This window comes from Lathyrus oleraceus, chromosome 7, assembly GCF_024323335.1.
Source record: "Lathyrus oleraceus cultivar Zhongwan6 chromosome 7, CAAS_Psat_ZW6_1.0, whole genome shotgun sequence".
NCBI classification, from domain to species: Eukaryota; Viridiplantae; Streptophyta; class Magnoliopsida; order Fabales; family Fabaceae; genus Lathyrus; species Lathyrus oleraceus.
Window position 1 is genome coordinate 393329558 of NC_066585.1, and position 21905 is coordinate 393351462.

Here is a 21905-nt window from a genome sequence, read left to right on the forward strand (position 1 = left end):
CCGTCCTTCTCTGTTCTCTCTCTTTCTTTTTCCTCAAGGTTTTGTTCCAAGGAAACCTCAGAGTGTTTTGCTTCTCTTCCTTCTTTCTCCAGTGAATCTCCCAGTGTAAACTCCAAGTCTAACTCCCCGTCCTTTCCTCTACTGAAACTTCAGTATTTATAGACTAATTTTGTGGGTAATGGGCTTGGAATGAGGGAGACCCAAGTCCAAAATAATTTGTTATATTTTATTATTTATTTATTTTAATTATTAATATTAATTAATTAATTAATTAAATTTTTTTTTTCTTTTTTTTTTTTTTTTCGTTTTTTTTTCGTTTTTTTTTTTTTTTTTTTTTTTTTTTTTTTTAGGAAAAATGATGGGTAATTTTTGGGGTATGACAGCTGCCCCTGTTCAATATTCTTGAACCGAGAGAGTTAGGATGGCGTGTATGCCATTCGTGGTCTGGAGGTGGAAGATTATTGAACACTAGAATGCCCCAAAAATTTGCACTTGAGAATCGACAGTTGGTCTTGATGGAGATGGGCTTAAAGATGCCATCCGGGAGGTTTGATGACGAAAGCTTCAGATCGAGCCGTACATTAGGCCAATTTGAAGACATGGGTGCCACACTGGGTCGTACATTAGACCGAATAATGAGTCATCCATTAGGCTGCCGACTTCGCTGGGGAGTCGGAGTGTGTCATATGCTGTTGGGGATAAAGGATCAGAATGGACCATACGCTAGATCGTATCTGAGTTGAAGAGAGAGCCGTCCGTTAGGCTGAATCTGATGATGAAATGGGTGGTCGTACACTAAACTACACTTCAGAAATGTACCGTACACTAGGTAGCATCTGAGTAGTTGAGGATCCGAATGGGTCGTACGTTAGACCGCATTGGAGTTGCTGGAGCTCAGAATGGATCGTACATTAAATCGAATCTGAGTTGCAGAATGAGCCGTCCAGTAGGCTGAATCTGATGGTAAAAGGGAGTAGTCGTACACTAGACTACACTTCAGAAATGTACCGTGCACTAGGTAGCATCTGAGTAAGGGAGTAGCCGTATACTAGACTACCATTCAGAAATGTACCTGTCCGAAGGTAGCATCTGAGTAAGGGAGTAGCTGTATACTGGACTACCATCCAGAAATGTACCTGTCCGAAGGTAGCATCTGGGAAAGGGAGTAGCCGTATACTGGACTACCATCCAGAAATGTACCTGTCCGAAGGTAGCATCTGGGAAAGGGAGTAGCCGTATACTGGACTACCATCCAGAAATGTACCTGTCCGAAGGTAGCATCTGGGAAAGGGAGTAGCCGTATACTAGACTACCATCCAGCAATGTACCTGTCCGAAGGTAGCATCTGGGAAAGGGAGTAGCCGTATACTGGACTACCATCCAGAAATGTACCTGTCCGAAGGTAGCATCTGGGAAAGGGAGTAGCCGTATACTGGACTACCATCCAGAAATGTACCTGTCCGAAGGTAGCATCTGGGCAGATGAAGGTCTAACTTGGTCGTGCATTAGACTGTACTTGAGTTGAAGAAGGTCAGAATGGATCGTACGCTAGATCGTATCTGAGTTGTTGAGGGTCAGAATGGATCGTCCGTTAGATCGTATCTGAGTTGAAGAAGGTCAGAATGGATCGTACGCTAGATCGTATCTGAGTTGTTGAAGGTCAGAATGGATCATACATTAGATCGTCTCTGAGTTGTCGAAGGTCAGAATGGATCGTATGCTAGATCGTATCTGAGTTGAAGGAGTCATATGTTGAGCTGAATCAGAATGAACCGCATGTTAGGCTGTATCTGTATACGTTGTACTTGCAATAAATGTCTGGGATGGGCTTAAAGATGCCATCGCTAGGAGGATATCGAAGTGTTGTCAGAATGAATGTTCCCATGAATTGCATCTGGAATATGTATCTGAATCTTGTCTGTGATTGATAAAGGCGTCTGCCTGAATGAGCCTTTTACTTTGACTATATCAGGAGGATAATTAACCTGCAAAGAAAAGTTAGCTTTATGCTATGTCATGATGCATGAGATGTTTTATGCTTTCGAAAATAAATGCGAATGTTGTATGCATGCGTATGCTGTGAAATGATGTAATGAATGAGTTATGCGTATGAGAAGTTCTGCTTGGGGACTCTACTGGGGAAAAAAATCCCCATCTACTGATTGGAGATATTCGTGTTGAGGACCCTCTCTCGGCTGGGGGTTCTGATTTCTGTCTGATGGTAGAGATATTCAACAGAGCTTGGCTGGGGATGGATGAGATGATCAATCTGTCTGATGATGCCGACCTCTGTTGGGGAATAGCTGGCTGTGCCGGGGAATACTGCCAACTTCTTCTGGGGAAAAACAGGCTTGCTGGGGGAAGAGAATTGGTAGTGGATTCATTGGAAGCGTGATTAGACCTTATCCTCGATCCCGAAGTCTTGTAGTAATTGCTATTGCTATTCTATGTACGTATTTTTGATAAACATTGATCATATTCAAATGCACATATTAATTCAAATTAAAGCAATGGACGTTTACGCAACAAAACAGAAAAGTAAAAAACAAAAGCATCTTTTTTGAAAGAGGTTGTATTGATTTTGAAAGGAGGCCTATAAACAGGCAATTTGTGTACAAGGAGACAGAAATCCTAGTAAGAGGAAATTGTCGAAAACAAAGAGATAGCTATGTGGAAGAAGTCCTATTGATTTTAAGCCTACTACTGTCATTATGTCTTCGAGCATCTCATCCCTTGCTGTCGGATAGAAGTGATTGGCTTGGTCAGTCCCTCGAACTTGGATGAAAGTTGACTGAGAACGGGACATAGTCATACGCTTTAATCCCTAATTTTTGCCTGGACCGCCTTTTCAGGTTTTCAGCCCACCAGGATACCCTTTTTTGCCCAAGCCACCTTTTCAGGTTTTCGACTTGCCGGGTGTACATTTTTTTATATATATCCCTAATTTTTGCCCGAACCCTTTTGTTCGCCGGGATGCCCTTACTTTTGCCTAGATACGTCGATCTAGCGGGTCTTTTTCATGCGTAGTATTTTTTAACTATGTCCGCGTTCACGGGATGCGGGAAATCTTCGCCATCCACTGTAGCAAGTATCATGGCTCCACCAGAGAATACCTTCTTAACTACAAATGGCCCTTTGTACGTGGGAGTCCATTTGCCTCTGGGATCAGTTTGCGGTAGCACGATACACTTGATTACCAAGTCGCCAATTTGATACACTTGTCTCTTGACCTTTTTGTTGAATGCCCTGGTCATGCGCTTCTGATATATCTGCCCGTGACATACAGCCGCAAGTCTCTTCTCATCCATCAAATTTATCTGATCGAGTCGAGTCTGAATTCGTTCCTCTTCATCTAAGCCCGCCTCTTTCATGATTCTTAGCGAGGGAACCTGAACTTCCACTGGTAAGATGGCTTCCATTCCATAGACTAAAGAGAACGGAGCTGCCCCTATCGAAGTGCGTACTGAAGTGCGATAGTCATGAAAAGCAAATGGTAACATCTCATGCCAGTCTTTGTACATTACTGTCATCTTTTGTATAAGCTTCTGGACATTGTTAGCAGCCTCCACGGCGCCGTTCATCCTTGGCCGGTACGGAGAAGAATTAGAGTGTTTTATTTTGAACCGCGTGCAGAGTTCAGTAACCATCTTGTTGTTCAAATTAGCACTATTATCAGTGATAACTCTTTCAGGAGACAACAAGTTTCTCGAATAGATATTTGATAGAACCCATCTTAGAAATCAATAAAGTGGTATGATTCAACATGTACTGTCTTAGTCGGCGAGCAGCCCGAGCCAAAGCGCAGCAAGCTTTCTCGAGCTATGAGTATCTTGTTTCACAGTCGGTACCTTTTGCTAAGGCGGTATATGGCATGCTCTTTTCGACCAGACTCGTCATGTTGCCCCAACACACCTCATTGGATTTTCTAACACGGTCAAATACATGATTAGAGGTCTTCCTTCAACTGGTGGTGTCAGAATTGGAGGTTCTTGGAGACACTTCTTGATTTTATCAAAAGTTTCCTGACATTCATCATCTCTTGACTGTCCTCAGTAATTTTGAAGATAGGTTTGCAAGTAGCAGTCAAGTAGGATATAAACCGGGCAATGTAATTCAAGTGCCCCAAGAGGCTTCTGACTTCTTGTCTACTTTTAGTACTCAGATCGACAGTTTCAATTGACTCCTCATGCGGCTGTACAGTCCTTTCTTCTTTCAGTAACAGTCTGGCAAGTTCTTCAGGTACTTCACAATCTTCCTCACTTCCATCTTCGGCTTGGTAGATCGGATTTTCGAAGTCATAATGAACAGTAGCAGAACTATTATCAACAGGATCCAGAGTGGATGTGGATACGCAATTTGTTACGTGAGTGTGTGCAAGAAAGCATAGCTTATTTGAAAAATGACAGGAAAGATAAAGAGCGCAATATTTGAATGCAAAAAGTCCATTGATTTATTGAATATGAATATGCTTATGAGAATGACAAAACATTTAACCAAATTTGATACATTGAATAAACAACAAACAATTACTCCTGACTAAAGGAAGTTGGAATAGTGTCTTCAGCCTTCCAATTATCCAAGTTGCAATCGCTATTCACATCTTCTACAGCATTAACAGTCTTGTCATGATCGGGCATAGGAGCAGTGATGACATTAGGAATATCCAGAGGATCAAATTCAAATTCCCCAGCGTCGATCATATCCTGAATCTTGTTCTTCAGCGACCAGCAATCATTCGTATCATGCCCGGGGCTATCGGAGTGATAGGCACACCTGGCGTTGGGATTATAACGAGGAGAAGTAGTGTTGGGTTTTGCAGGAGGATCTCTGAGGGTAATTAATTTACTTTTAGCATACCCTGCAGTGCTTGTGCTAAAGTCATATTGATCTTCGTAAACTGCCTTCTTCCCGGGTTAATGTGCCTCACAGATTTCTTGTCCTTTTTCTTCTTGAGCAAGAGAGTCTTCAGTTCCTCCTGCCCCTTGGATAAGTTCAAGATCATCTCCTGGAGTTGAGCATTCTGAGCCTGGAGATCTTTGACAGTTTGTTCGAGGTCCATTTTTCTGTTTGAAGGAAAACCGTGAGAATACTGATCCTTTTAGAGTACCTGTTATGCAATGTCATGTTATGCTATGCAATGTATGAAATGTTTTCAAGGACTTTTGGAATTTATTTTGCATAAACTACCAAAAAAGAAAGCCACTTTTATTAATAATATTTGATTAATATATTCATTATAAGAAGTAAAATACAATAAAAGCTCAGGTCTCCCAGGGACGGCTTCTTTTTGGGCGAAGATATGTATTGAGTCTTCGTTCCTCATTAAGCTGGCCGGTGAGCTCTAACACCTTCTTCCTTGTAGCACAGAACTGGGCTTCAAAAGTATCTCTTTCCTCTCTCAACTGGATCCAGGACTTCTTTAACTCTTCAACATCGGTAGGCATATCTGGATAAGGAACGATCTGAGGAGTACCTCCTTCAGCTTCTGGTTCAACAATCAGTGGTCCGACTGCCAGATATGGCATGACAAGTTCACGAGCTCTTGTGCGGACCCATCTGAGATAAGGTTCCATAGGAATAGAGTTTTTCTGTCCTAAAGTACTTCTTTTCACCATGCCCCAAGCTCGCACAAATCTTTGACGGAGACCTTGGGAATCGTTATCATAGTCAAACACCGCGCCTTGTATAATTATTTCATGTGGACCATCTCTTCGAGCACAACCAAACTGACGTAGGGCTAAAGCAGGATTATAAGTAATACCTCCTCTTATCCCCATGAGTGGTACATTAGGGAATTCTCCACAACGGTCAATGATGATATTGTTTTCTTTGAAATGAGGACACCAACGGATGTCTGAGTGGGAGAGCGACATTATCCTTTGAGACCATCTCAAACTTTGCTCATTCTTCAAGACTGACTGAGGAAGGTGCGAAATAAACCACCTGGATAATAAAGGTATGCAGCACATGAGAGTCCCTTGCCTCTTCATAGTACGAGTGTGAAGGGAATGCAGAATGTCGCCGAGCAAGGTAGGCACAGGGTTACGAGCGAGAAATATCTGGATAGCATTCATATCTATGAATTGATCTGGATTAGGGAATAACACCAAACCATAGATTAGTAATGCTAGAATCTCCTCGAAAGCATGGACATTCATGACTTTTAAGAATTCTCGGGCCTTATTCATCAGAAATTTGGCAAGTAAACCCTTAACTCCACTTCTTGTTACCCAATTAGATTCAATATCTGACTTTGTCATGTGTAAAGCTGCGGCAACTTTTTCGGACCTCGGAATCTTTTCTAAACCACTGAAAGGTATTTGATCAAGAATAGGTATCCCAAGCAGCTGGGAAAATTCTTCTAATGTGGGCACCAACTGATAATCTGGGAATGTGAAGCAATGATGTTTAGGATCGAAGAACTGGAATAGGACTCTCATCATATCTTCTTTGAAACCAGTGGTAACCAAATCGAGGAGAGAACCATGCTTTTTGACGAACTGAGCCTGATCAGGAAGTTCTGACACTAAATCCTTGAGTTGAGGAGAGATGACTACAAAATTTATCCGGATAGTCTTCCTGGGAGCCATAGCCTTACAAAATAGAGCGAAGTTAAATCCCTAAGTCCTCGAAGTGATTAGTGCAATGTCATAATGTTATGATGTTATGATGTTATGATGTTATGATGTTATGATATTATGATATTAAACAAATAACAAGCATAAGCAAGTCATACAACAATCATTCCTAGGTTTTAAGGCTTGCATGAGTTCCATAGGTAAGTACCCTCCCCACTGAAGTTTGGTGGGTTCAACCTGTCTTAGAATAGTAACCGGGTTCTAGAAGGATCTCAAATCATTGACCTTTCCTTAAGTCCACTTCAGTGCAACACCAAGTGGTTGACCGAAGCTTCCCTAAAGTCCAATCTCAAAGAGTGTAGTATCGAGTCTCAACCAACTCCAGTCGGAACCGAAGCCAGTTATCTCACTACTTTCTAATGGCCAGGATGAGTCAATTAGGGTTCTAAAGGTCTGGTTAATGCTTTTATGGCACCACGCGAATGCCAAATATTTCCTCAACTAACATGAGGAACATCAGGACATCCAAAGTGCCACATTAACCGTAGCCATCATTTTGACCATTCCAGTATACGCCGGACAGTCGCGATGATCTCTTGCTACTTACCTAAGGTACACTAGATCCGGGTGTAGGATCTTTCCCTCAAGCATAACATACCCAAGCAATCCCTTAAAAATAAATCAGACAAATCGAATAAGTGATCTTGTTTTTAAGGTAACCTCTCTTTTTAAATCGTCCCCAGCAGAGTCGCCAGTTCTGTCATACGGTGAACTGGACTTTTTGTGGTTTTAATCGCAATGTCGCGGTTAGCAAGAGTCGCCACAGACTTTTCTTTTATCCAATAAGGAAAGGTGGAAAAGAATAGGAAAGACCTTAATTTAGATTTTGGGTTCGGGAGGTACATTATACAAAGGGAAGGTGTTAGCACCCTTTGTATCCATGGTTATCCATGGGCTCTTAATTGCTCGATCACTTATATTATTTTTGTCTAAAAAAGTGTTTGTGAATTGTTTGGAAAATTGTTTTGAAAAGAGAATTTAACTTTGTAATGATTCTTGTATGAATGTATACAAAGTGGTTATCCCGTTTTAGTTTTGAAAATTGTTTAGAAAAATATAACTCGGTAATGATTCTAGTATGAATGTATACCAAGTGGTGATTTTCTAAAGGCATTTTGAAAGGTGTGAGGTGCAAAAAAAAATGTTTTAAGTTGTGAGCCAGCAATTAAGAGTTATACCGACCCAAGGTCTTTACGGGCATTTCCTATCCTTATGAGGGTAAAACTGTCCTTATTATTGAGAAATAAGTAGTTTTTATCCTTTGGATGTAAAAGGGTCATCGTATGGTCATCGATTGGTCATTGAGGGCAACAGTTATGAGGATACCTTAGCATTCGAAGGGACTATCATCATTTAACCGTAGGCAACATCGGAGGGTCATCGAGGGACAAAGTTGTATATTCGAAGGCAACATCCGAGGGACTATAATTTATTTTATGATGATTTAACCGAAGGGTCTTTGCTAAGGGTATCCCCACATTCGCGGGACATGACCGTAATATCGTAATCGTAAGGCAACAAAGAGAGGTCCAAGATCACTTATTCAAAGGCAAAGTTTTACAATTAATTATATAATTAGGATGAAACTCCACATTAAAATTATTAAAAATAATATATTAAAAATTAATACATTAGAAATTAATACATTAAAAAATAATTTAGGGTGAAACTCCACAAGGGTATCCCACAAATAAAGTGGAATACCTAGCCAATAACCTTTTCCTGGGATATGTGAACCTTTACGAAACTCAAAAAAAGAGACATGTCAGAACACCAAATCAGGGTGCAATCGAAGATTACACCGGAGAATATCCAACAACAACATAAATAGGATAGGATGAATAATGCATGGCTATGATAAAACATAAAAAAACAGAATAGAAAAGTCAGCTACTGTCTCGTTCGCCTCTGCTTCGCCTAGCGAAGGCCAGGCGAATATTCGCCCCAGGCTCGCCTAGCGATGTGCTAGCGAGCGGCCACTGATTTTGAATTTGAAAACAGCCCCATGTTAGGAACCTTGAATTTTATGGCATTTAATCACAGGAACAGCATGGTCAAACATGCAGGGTATTCAGGCATATTTAAATTCACATACGAAAGCAAATTATATATCAACATTTAATCATGATGCATTATATATGCAAATATGGCCAATTGAAAGTATAAACAATAGAGATACGCAAACCTGTTTGCCAATTCAAGGTTGAAGGGGTTGATCACTTGTGGTATCGGAATGAGTTAGGCGGCGGGAATTGGGCGGCGGTGGCTTCGGTGCGGATGGGCTGCTTTCCGGATTTCTTTACTCTGAATTCTCCGGGTTGGCAGGGTTCCTATGCCAAAGTTTCTATCCGTCCTTCTCTGTTCTCTCTCTTTCTTTTTCCTCAAGGTTTTGTTCCAAGGAAACCTCAGAGTGTTTTGCTTCTCTTCCTTCTTTCTCCAGTGAATCTCCCAGTGTAAACTCCAAGTCTAACTCCCCGTCCTTTTCCTCTACTGAAACTTCAGTATTTATAGACTAATTTTGTGGGTAATGGGCTTGGAATGAGGGAGACCCAAGTCCAAAATAATTTGTTATATTTTATTTATTTATTTATTTTAATTATTTAATTAATTAATTAATTAAATTTTTTTTTTTTTTTTTTTCGTTTTTTTTTTTTTTTTTTTTTTTAGGAAAAATGATGGGTAATTTTTGGGGTATGACATACATATAATACCAGGAAAATGATCATGCTCCCACTAACCTTCTTGTAGACATAAGGCTCATCTTCGTTCTTGACGAATCCATATTGTTTTACTGTTTCATCAAAACGAAGATTCCAGCTTCTGGAAGCTTGCTTCAATCCATAGATTGATCTTTGTAACTTACATATCTTTTAGGCTTCCTCTGGTATGTCAAATCCTTCAGGCTGTGTCATGTACACATCCTCAAGAAGATTTCCATTAAGGAAAGCAATTTTGACATCCATCTGCCATATTTCATAATCATGATATGCAGCGATAGCAAGTAAAATCCGAACAAATTTAAGCATTGCAACTGGTGAAAAGGTTTCATCATAGTCAATCCCATGAATTTGTTTATATCCTTTTGCAACGAGTCTTGCCTTATAGGTATGTACCTTACCCTCCATGTCAGTCTTCTTTTTAAAGACCCACTTGCATCCTATAGGGTTAACTCCTACAGGAGGCTCTACCAAGGTCCAAACCTGGTTTGTGTACATGGAATCCATTTCATATTTCATGGCTTCTAGCCACTTCTTAGACTCGGGACCAGTTATGGCCTCTTGGTAGGTCGCAGGCTCATCTTGATCCATGAGTAATACATCACCTTGATCAGTTATGAGATATCCATATCTCTCAGGTAGTTGACGTATCCTGCTTGACCTATGCTGGTCTTGTTCTACTTGAGTAGGTTGCTCTTCCACAACTACTTGTGTTTCCTGCTCTAATTCCTCCATAGGTGTATCTATGCTTTGTGATTCTTGAATTTCTTCAAGCTCTACTTTCCTCCCACTGGTTCCTTTGGAAATAAAATCCTTTTCTAGGAAAAATCCAGTTCGAGCGACAAACACTTTGCCCTCAGAAGGATTGTAGAAATAATACCCTCTTGTTTCTTTAGGATACCCCACAAATAAGCATTTGTCAGATTTGGGCTCAAGCTTAGTTGAAATTTGTCGTTTCACATAAACTTCGCAACCCCAAATCTTCATGTAAGACATATGTGGTTTGTTACCACTCCATATCTCATATGGTGTCTTCTCAACCTTTTTGGATGGAACACGATTAAGTGTGTAAGCTGCTGTCAATAGTGCATGTCCCCAAAAGGAGTTTGGAAGATCGGTGTGACTCATCATGGATCGGGCCATGTCTAACAGGGTTCGATTTCTTCTCTCAGATACACCATTCCATTGGGGTGTTCCAGGAGGAGTAAGTTGGGATAGGATCCCACACTCTTTCAGATGGTCATCAAACTCTAGGCTTAAATACTCACCACCTCGATCTGATCGAAGAGTTTTAATATTCTTACCTAGTTGGTTTTGTACTTCATTCTTGAATTCCTTGAACTTTTCAAAGGACTCTGATTTGTGTTTCATTAAATACACATAACCATATCTACTGAAATCATCAGTAAATATGATTAAGTACTGAAAACCTCCTCTGGCTGGTATGTTCAGTGGTCCACATACATCAGTATGTATGAGGGTCAAAAGATCATTAGCTCTTTCACCTTTTCCTGTGAAAGGAGACTTTGTCATCTTTCCAATTAAACAAGATTTGCATGTCTCATATGATTCATAATCAAAAGAGTCCAAGAGTCCATCTTTGTGGAGTTTGGAAATGTGTTTCTCATTTATGTGGCCTAATCGACAATGCCAAAGGTAAGTTGGATTTAACTCGTTAGGTTTCATCCTTTTAGTATTAATGTTATAAATAGGCATTTCGAGATCAAGGACATATAATCCATTGCTCATTTGTGCAGTAGCATAGAATATATCATTCAAATAAATTGAGCAACAATTGTTCTTTATTATAAATGAAAAACCAAACTTGTCCAAACAAGAAATGGAAATAATATTCCTGCTAATTGCAGGTACATAATAACAGTTCTCTAACTGAATTATTAAACCCCTAGGTAAAGTCAATACATAAGTTCCTACGGCTAAAGCAACAACCTTTGCTCCATTGCCAACTCGTAGGTCAACTTCACCTTTTGCCAAATCTCTACTTCTTTTTAGCCCCTGCACATTTGTACAAATGTGAGAACCACATCCAGTATCTAATACCCATGATGCAGAAGTAGATAAATTTATTTCAATAACAAAAATACCTGAAGTTGAAGTCTCTACTCCATTCTTCGTATCTTCCAGGTACTTTGGGCAGTTTCTCTTCCAGTGTCCGGTCTTACCGCAATGGAAGCAGGTGCCTGCCTTTGTTATGCCTCCACTAGGCTTCAAAGCAGCAACAGTGGGTCTGGGTTTGGCAACTTCCTTGCCTTTCCCTTTATCACCCTGCTTTATGGGCCTTTTGTTCTGTCTCTTTCCATTTCCGATCATCAAAATGGACTTCCCTTTTGACTTCAGGTTCTGCTCAGCATTTCTTAACATGCCTAGCAATTCAGGAAGCAATTTGTCCATATCATTCATATTGAAATTTAGGACAAATTGACTGAATCTATCTGGCAACGATTGCAAGATCAAATCAGTCGCAAGTTCCTTTCCGAGGGGAAAACCCAACCTTTCAAGGTTTTCCACATACCCAATCATCTTGAGCACATGGGGACTTACAGGGGCTCCCTCAGCTAACTTGCTTTGAAAAAGGGCTTTTGAAATTTCAAACCTCTCATGCCTTGCTTGCTCTTGATAGAGCATCTTCAGGTGTTCGATCATATCGAACGCTGCCATGTTCTCATGTTGCTTTTGCAATTCTGAGTTCATGGTAGCTAGCATGAGACAGGCAGTTTCATTGACATCATCGACATGCTTCTTATAAGCATCTTTTTCTGCCTTAGGTGCAGAACTAGGAGGTTCCTCTTCAGGAACAGGTTTCTCCAAGACATACAACTTTTTATCATGTTTGAGGACAATCATCAGGTTTCGGTGCCAATCCAGAAAATTTGTCCCAGACAATTTTTCCTTGTAAAGGATTGATCGCAAGATGTTGTTAGAGGTGTTTGTTGTCATGGTAACCTACTAAATAATTAATGAAAATATAAGTATCAGTAACATATTTAATTAGGCCTTTAATTAAATATGCTCCCACTATTTTACTCAAAACAAATTACCCTCATCATTTGATTCGGAAAATCCCGTTGGAAGATTTTCTAGTGGGTCGAGATCCACATTTCACTTTGTTCTAAGTCCGCGTAGGCGGATTACACAAAACTAGGTTATTTAGGTAGGAACTCCTTCCAATTGTATCTAATACAACTCTCGAAAATTTCAGTTGGGTGAATAACTCCTTATTCCAATCCATCATATGGATTATTTCCAACTCTTGCTTCTAAACGTATATAATCTTATTATAATTTGTTTAGTTAAGTTTGACCCATTATTTTAGCAGTTTGATATTACAATTATCCCATCGCACCTTACTAATATAGAACATGCACCTCGCGTAGGCGAAACCTACATTATCCGATACTGGTCTTGATGAGTGTTAAAACTTGGAAAGCTTAAACTTAATATTTAATTTGAGGGAATTGTAATTGTTCTGATCTCACCGGCTTATTTATCATATAAATCGTCTCTCACATGCATCAACATATATCAACATACATACACATGCATCAACATACATGATGAAACAGTTATGGCCCCTAGCGCAATTGTTCTCCCAAGCCAATGAGAGAACCTAAGTTAACCTAATATCTATCTAAGCTTCTCCAATCAAGATCTTCAAGGTTGTCCTCCATTGATATTGAATTCTTCTCTTTCTTCATAACATTGTCCTCCTTTGATATTGAATTCTTCTCTTTCTTCATAACATTGTCCTCCTTTGATATTGAATTCTTCTCTTTCTTCATAATATTACATTACAGAAGAAACTCGTTTTACATACGAGGGAGTGAGATGAGAAAAGAAGTTACATTAAGAGATTAAAAAGGAAAGGCACGACTCGCAGGTCGTATTTTAAAACCCAAAACAAAATAAAGGATAACTAAGACCATAACTGGTCACCAAGGCAATAACAATAAACACATTATTATTAATAATTTTAATTCCTTTAATTAATTAAAACCAAATTAAATTTCGGCGACCAATCACACTATGCAGAGTTAGCCGGGGGTTCCGTTGCCCCGTCAGCGGACGATGGTTCCACTGCCCGGTCAGCGGACGGTGGTTCCGCTGACCGATCAGCGGACGGGGGTCAAGGGGGCAGCGGCCCTGTCCAATTTTTTTTAATGAATAATTCATTTGAAATGGACATCGTTTTGCATCAACACAACTCTTGCGCAGTCACAAAACAGAAACCCCGAGAATTCTGACTCTGTGAGTGTGACGACTGTCACAAGCATGTTACGACCGTCACAGGCCCATGATGAACGTCACGCGGCCAAAAACAGAAACGCCTAGAATTCTGGATTTGTGAATGTGACGACCGTCACAAAGCACGTGACGACCGTCACATCCAGCTTGTTACGATCGTCACAAGTCCATGACGATCGTCACGTGGCCAAAAACCAGCACTTTGAAACAGTCAACAGACGTGTTTCAACAAGCCCTTAATTCACAACTTCTTGACGGCACAACCCTTGCGCCGTCACTAACCCTAATGCACCAATTTCAGACCGTCAAACACACCTCGGTTGTTGATTCAGTATGATTGATCAACAGATCATTGCTTCACCATACTAATGTCGGATTCTGAAGCAAATGACCATTGATCGCTCAAAGGAAAACAACCATTTAGTGTTTGAATGAACGAAACAGAAACAATATATCATATATACCGTACTTTGCATTAGGATTACTTATATCATATATAAGTTGATCGGTCTCAATTGCGTAACCTATGGACGATCGATGTATCGCTGCTTCACCATACTAATGTCGGTTCCAAAGCATAGTCAACATCAATCATCCAACTCGTACACTCATGATGCCAAATTTAATTACCTGTTTAATTAATTGATTCATTCTGTCTTTTAATCATATTAATACATAAAATAAACAGCTATCCGATTCATGGTTTCGTAACTAGACTCTGATACCACTGAAGGAGAATTGCGGTCCAAAACGCAGCGGAAATTAAAATTTTCTCCTTTAGAGATCCTTACGAATGGTCATGATCAGTGATAGAATATTTACCTCTTGTGACGATTGAAACCTTTGGTGCATATCTCTTGTGACGATCAGAACCTTTGATGCAGATCCACGGAGCGATCACGAACGTTGAACAATGACAACGTCTCTACTCAGTCCACACGAATAGATTCCTTCAGTCTCAGTGCTAGCTGGTATGAATGAAGGCTTTGAGTGTGAGAGAGAGAGAGAGAGAACGAAAATAATGCAACTGCAATGAATGCTTCTACATAAGGGTTCTATTTATAGAACCATTTGTGTGGGCTTCAAGCTAAAAAACCCACTTAAGTGTATTTTGACCCATATCTTATAATATGTCCAAAATCACTTAAGCCCGTGGTACCTTACCATATTTCGTATTCTACTTAAGTACACCGTACCTTACGATGTTCTACAATTCACTTAAGGGCACCATACCTTACAGTGTTCCTTAGTTACTTTATCTCTCATCAATCCGTCCTTTGTGTGTGACCCTGTAGGTTTTCGCGGCATTGGCAATTATATTAAATCATGCATTTAACATAATAAACAGTGAGCGGTATCTAGCAACACATCACTACTACTTAAGACACGAAAATGTCATGTGATCTGACAAATCCTTCTGTGATAATACTTATGTGCATAATTACCCTTTTGCCCTTATGTCTATATTGAACACAAGTCATAGACCGTGTCATCCTTATCTAGTTCAATATTGGGCCCATAGACATTTATCCTGTTACGCAGGATGGGCAAATTCCATCTAGGTCACTCATGTCCCTCAGCATGCTTCGTGGAGTACCCATCAACTGTCTTTATGGTTATCCAGTTACGGACAATGTTTGATCAACAATAAAGCACTCGACTATACATCTAGGGTCCATAGTGGTTTCAATTCGAAGAGTGGTATACACCATTATCACCATGAGAATAACTTATGACACTTTGCATAACTTTCTATATAGTATTCTCATAGCGGGTCAATCCGGTATAAATATTACTCTTAATATTGATACCTATGTTTAAGACTTGATAACTCCTTATCCATGATCCATGAGATGTGATCACCAGTCTATATACATAATAGTCTTAATGCTTTAATGTTATCCCACTTCACAATAAAGGTCGACTACAAATACTTTAAGAATAGTGTCCTTATGTTTAATGTGATCTCATGATTAAGTCATACTTGATACATTAAACGGACTAGCTATTCTATGCACTTTATTAAACAAACATAATAAAGAAAAAGCCTTTTATTATTAATAAATAATTCGATACAAGTACCAAAAGTATTGGCCTCTAAGGCTTACACCAACATGATACACATGAAAGAGTCGTGAGTGAGTCTTAAGTTATAAGTCAGGTGAGAAGCAACAATTGAGGGCAAATTTTGGGGTACAACAACTAGGGTTTATTTCCTTGATTGAGCCAACTTCTGTGGATGAATCTTTATCAGAGGATGGATGGATTATGACTATGAAAGAAGAGATAAATCAGTTCCAAAGGTATGGCGTTTGGGACTTGGTTCCAAGACCAAGTAAAAAGAACATTATTGGAACAAAATGGGTATTTAAAGATGAATGAGCAAGGAGAAATGGTAAGGAATAAGGCTCGACTGGTAGCTTAAGGTTACAATCTACAAGAAGGTATAAATTTAGCAGAAAACTTTGCTCCAGTAGCAAGGTTAGAGGCAATCAAACGTCTTCTCTCTTATTTTGTTAATCATGATATTTTTCTATATTAAATGAACATTTAGAGTGCCTTCTTGAATAGAGTCATTTCTGAAGAGGTGTATGTCAAATAACCCCTTGGGTTTGAGGACTCAGTCCACCCAAATTATGTGTTTAAACTTAAGACATCACTTTATTGACTCAGACAAGCTCTTAGAGCTTGGCATGAGAGATTAAGTAATTTCTTATTGGAAAGTGGTTTTGAAAAGGGTCAAGTTGACACTACACTATTCAGAAAGACTTTGAACAAGGAAATCATGATTGTTCAAATTTATGTTGGTGCCATAATCTTTGGTTCCACTAGTGCCTCTATATGCCAGGATTTCTCCAAGACTATGCAAGCTAGATTCGATATGAGCATGATGGGAGAATTGAAGTTCTTCATGGGAATCCAAATCAATCAAGGCATGGATGAAACTTATGTTCATCAATCCAAATACACAAAGGAACTTATGAAGAAGTGTAATCTTGAATACTACAAGATTATGGCAACTCCTATGCATCTAGCCCACAGTCTAAATAAGGAGGTAATTAGCTCCAAGGTGGATCAAAAACAATACATAGGCATGATCAATTCTTTGCTTTACCTCATAACTTCTATGCTTGATATATTATTAAACGTGTGTCTGTGTGCAAGGTTTCAATAAGATCCTAGAGAAAATAATTTAATTGTTGTTAAGACAATCTTTAGGTATCTAAAAGGAATAACAAATATGGGACTTATTTATAAAAAATCCCTGGATTATAAGCTGGTTGGATTCTGTGATGCTGACTATGTTAGGGATAGAATGAGAGAAAACCCATTAGTGAAAATTGTCAATTCATAGGTGGAAACTAATATCCTGGGCTAGTAAGAGACAAATAATTATTAATTTCTCTATAGAAGAAGCAGGATACATATCAGCTGCTAAATGTTGCACACAACTCCTCTGGATGAAATAGCTGTTGGAGGATTATCAGATTTGTGGAAACAATATCCCTATGTTATATGTTAATAGTGCTGATATTTGTCTAACAAAGAATCCAGTTCAACACTCTAGAACCAAGCATATTGAGATTAAGCATCGCTTCAATAGAGACTATGTTCAAAAGGGAGTTATAGATATTCAATTCATTGATATTGATCATCAATGGGCTAACATATTTACAAAACCCTTAACAATTAAAAGATTTGATTTTATAAAAGAGAATGTGAACATGGTCTATATTGAAGAATAATGTGTGTTTCTGATAAAAGTATCAAAGTCTGATACTGCTCAGAAGTAGCTTCAATCAGAGCTTAGGGAACCACCTCGGATGAAAAATGGCTTCTGAAAAGTATCAGACTCTGAGACTTTGGGAGTGAATTATTTGTTTCAAATAATATTCACATGTTTGATAATTATCTTGCACAGTAACTATTTGGGTAAAGACTATTGGATAATGATGTTAAACTCTTTGATTTATATGAATATTCCCCTCTGTCATCACCTCATGTTTTTCTACTTGTTTATTTTTCTTTTTTGTTTTGTTTTCTAAAGATTATCTTTGAGTAGTCTTAAAGCAAAGACAATTATCTTGCATCTTTCTGACAAATCATTGTCAATGTCTTTGGAAACATCTTTAAGTTACTTTTTATCCAGCTTCTTCTCTTTCTTGAGCTTATTCCCGTTCTAAGATATCTTATAAATCCAATCTTGGTATGGAAAACCAGTTAGTAGTCATCATTGAAGGACTTGTTGTTTTTGAAGAAATGATGGCTCATGGCCTTGATCTTCAAATAACCATCTCCCAAAATGGTTGGGATGATTTCTTTGATATGTTATATGCTCCTACTTACCCTAACATGATCAAGAAATTCTAGATGAATGCCTCAATCCAGGATCTAAATCTATAATATGTTATTCTTTTTATTGTATCTAGAGTTCCTATCACCATCACCTCCATGACTATTGCTAATGTAATAAATTATGAAGATGAAGGTGTGGTTCCAGATATGATCTTTTGGGAATCTTATGTGTCTCCTCATCTCATCTTTTATGATCTCTCTGGCCTATCCAAAGTTTCTAGTCTCAATTCCAAGGCATTAGTCTGGTATCACTTGCTGATTTCAAACTTTTTGCCAAAGAACAAGGATCTGAACTCTTTGGATATTGATGAAAAAGCTTTTCTGTTACTTCTCAACTCATATCTAAAGATTAACCTCCCTTAATTTATGTTTGATTATTTAAAAATGACTCTCACATCCTTTCACAAGGGAAAAGCATGTTTCATTCCTTATAGAAGGATTCTTTCTGAACTATTCATTGAGCAAGGAGTTAAGAAAACTATGACTGAGGTTAATTCATAAGTCTGGGGTGACAAGTTGAAGCTTATAGAATCTTTGAAAGTCGTTGACTCGTTTAAGGTCAAGGCGATCTTTGTGGATGTATCATCTTTTTCTGTTTAATTGTATTGTGTTTTGTGTTTATCTTTGCAACTTATTTGCTTTATATTTAATAAAGAGTTATTTATTTACTTTCTGTGTTTTGTCTTTCCTATCTTCTTACTGACTGATTGAAAAACATTACCATAATTTAAGGATTTCAAAGGAAGACTATGACCATTGAACAAGGAATGGAAACTTTATTCATTCAAAATACATTATATGATATGATCCTAAAAACTATTACATCTATTTTCAGACATGATCATCTGTCTTCTTATGTGTCTCTAGAAATGTTTTCCTGTCCTAATCTCACTCCTCCCCAGTAAGAGTTTTCAGATTTGCATATGGAATCTTTCCCTCCTCAGAGACTCCACCAGATGTACTTTCTTCATCTACAGTTGTGGATCTCTGAGCTTTTGCTATTTCCCCAGCTTTCTTCTTTTCTTTTCTTGCATATTTTCTCATCAAATTACATATCTCTTTTGCAAAATCTCTATTGTCTGCCTTGAATGTCTTTATTTTGCCCATTCTTAAAACTTTAGAGTTGTGTGATTTAGTGTTGTTTCTACATCTGCTATAAGGGTTTGTTTCTCATCTTATTTCTCTTGATATCTATGTGTCATACGGTGAACTGGACTTTTTTGTGGTTTTAATCGCAATGTCGCGGTTAGCAAGAGTCGCCACCGACTTTTCTTTTATCCAATAAGGAAAGGTGGAAAAGAACAGGAAAAACCTTAATTTAGATTTTGGGTTCGGGAGGTACATTATACAAAGGGAAGGTGTTAGCACCCTTTGTATCCATGGTTATCCATGGGCTCTTAATTTCTCGATCACTTATATTATTTTTGTCTGAAAAAAAAGTGTTTGTGAATTGTTTGGAAAATTGTTTTTGGAAAGAGAATTTAACTTTGTAATGATTCTTGTATGAATATATACAAAGTAGTTATCTCGTTTAGTTTTGGAAATTGTTTAGAAAAATATAACTCGGTAATGATTCTAGTATGAATATATACCAAGTGGTGATTTTCTAAAGATATTTTGAAAGGTGTGAGGTGTGAAAATTGTTTTTAGATTGTGAGCCAACAATTAAGAGTTATACCGACCCAAGGTCTTTATGAGCATTTCCTATCCTTATGAGGGTAAAACTGTCCTTATTATTGAGAAATAAGTAGTTTTATCCTTTGGATGTTTAAGGGTCATCGTAGGGTCATCGATAGGTCATTGAAGGCAACAGTTACGAGGATATCTTAGCATTCGAAGGGACTATCATCTTTTAACCGTAGGCAACATCGGAGGGTCATCGAGGGACAAAGTTGTATATTCGAAGACAACATCCGAGGGACTATAATTTATTTTATGATGATTTAACCGAAGGGTCTTTGCTAAGGGTATCCCCACGTTCGCGGGACATGACCGTAATATCGTAATCGTAAGGCAACAAAGAGAGGTCCAAGATCACTTATTCAAAGGCAAAGTTTTACAATTAATTATATAATTAGGATGAAACTCCACATTAAAATTATTAAAAATAATATATTAAAAAATTAATACATTAGAAATTAATACATTAAAAATTAATTTAGGGTGAAACTCCACAAGGGTATCCCACAAATAAAGTGGAATACCTAGCCAATAACCTTTTCCTGGGATATGTGAACCTTTATGAAACTCAAAAAAAAAAAAGAAACATGTCAGAACACCAAATCAGGGTGCAATCGAAGATTACACCGGAGAAATATCACAACAATAAATAGGATAGGATGAATAATGCATGGCTATGATAAAACATAAAAAAAAAAAGAATAGAAAAGTCAACTACTGTCTCGTTCGCCTCTGCCTCGCCTAGCGAAGGCCAGGCGAATACTCGCCCCAGGCTCGCCTAGCGAGGTGCTAGCGAGCGGCCACGGATTTTGAATTTGAAAACAGCCCCATGTTAGGAACTTTGAATTTTATGGCATTTTATCACAGGAATAACATGGTCAAACATTCAGGGTATTCAGGCATATTTAAATTCCCATACGAAAGCAAATTATATATCAACATTTAATCATGATGCATTATATATGTAGATATGGCCAATTGAAAGTATAAACAATAGAGATACGCAAACCTGTTTGCCAATTCAAGGTTGAAGGGATTGACCACTTGTAGTATCGGAATAAGTTAGGCAGCGGGAATTGGACGGCGATGGCTTCGGTGCAGATGGGCTGCCTTCAGGGTTTCTTTACTCTGAATTCTCCGGGTAGGCAGGGTTCCTATGCCAAAACTTCTATTCGTTCTTCTCTGTTCTCCTCCTCTTTTTTTTTTTCAGTGAATCTCCCAGTGTAACTCCAAGTCTAACTCCCCTACTGAAACTTCAGTATTTATAGACTAATTTCGTGGGTAATGGGCTTGGAATGAGGGAGACCCAAGTCCAAAATAATTTGTTATATTTTATTTATTTATTTATTTTAATTATTTAATTAATTAATTAATTAATTAATTAATTAATTAATAAAAAAAAAATTTCTCTTTTTTTTTTTTTTTTTTTTTTTTTTTTTTTGGGCTCAGAATGAAGCCCGAAATTTTTGTTGTCTGTCAGCTTCGCTAGGCGAGCGCGTAGCGAACAGGCCAGTTTGGGCCATTTTCTGGATTGGGCCATCCGTGAGCTGGGCCTTTGTTTCTTCAAGATCAGTGTTATATATGAGTCGGAATGCCTTGCAAAATGTCTTGAAATATTAATGGGAAAATTTTGGGGTATGACAGCTGCCCCTGTTCGATATTCTTGGACCGAGAGAGTTAGAATGGTGTATACGCCATTCGTGGTCTGGAGGTGGAAGATTATTGAACACTAGAATGCCCCAAAAATTTGCACTTGAGAATCGACAGTTGGTCTTGATGGAGATGGGCTTAAAGATGCCATCCGGGAGGTTTGATGACGAAAGCTTCAGATCGCGCCGTATATTAGGCCAATTTGAAGACATGGGTGCCACACTGGGTCGTACGTTAGACCGTATAATGAGTCATCCATTAGGCTGCCGACTTCGCTGGGGAGTCGGAGTGTGTCATATGCTGTTGGGGATAAAGGATCAGAATGGACCATACGCTAGATCGTATCTGAGTTGCAGAATGAGCCGTACGTTAGGCTGAATCTGATGACGAAAGGGGTAGTCGTACGTTAGACTACACTTCAGAAATGTACCGTATGTTAGGTAGGATCTGATGATGAAAGGGGTAGTCGTACGTTAGACTACACTTCAGAAATGTACCGTATGTTAGGTAGCATCTGAGGGGATGGACATCCGAACGGGTCGTACGTTAGACCGTCGCAGAATGAGTCGTCTGTTAGGCCGCATCTGATGATGAAAGCGGT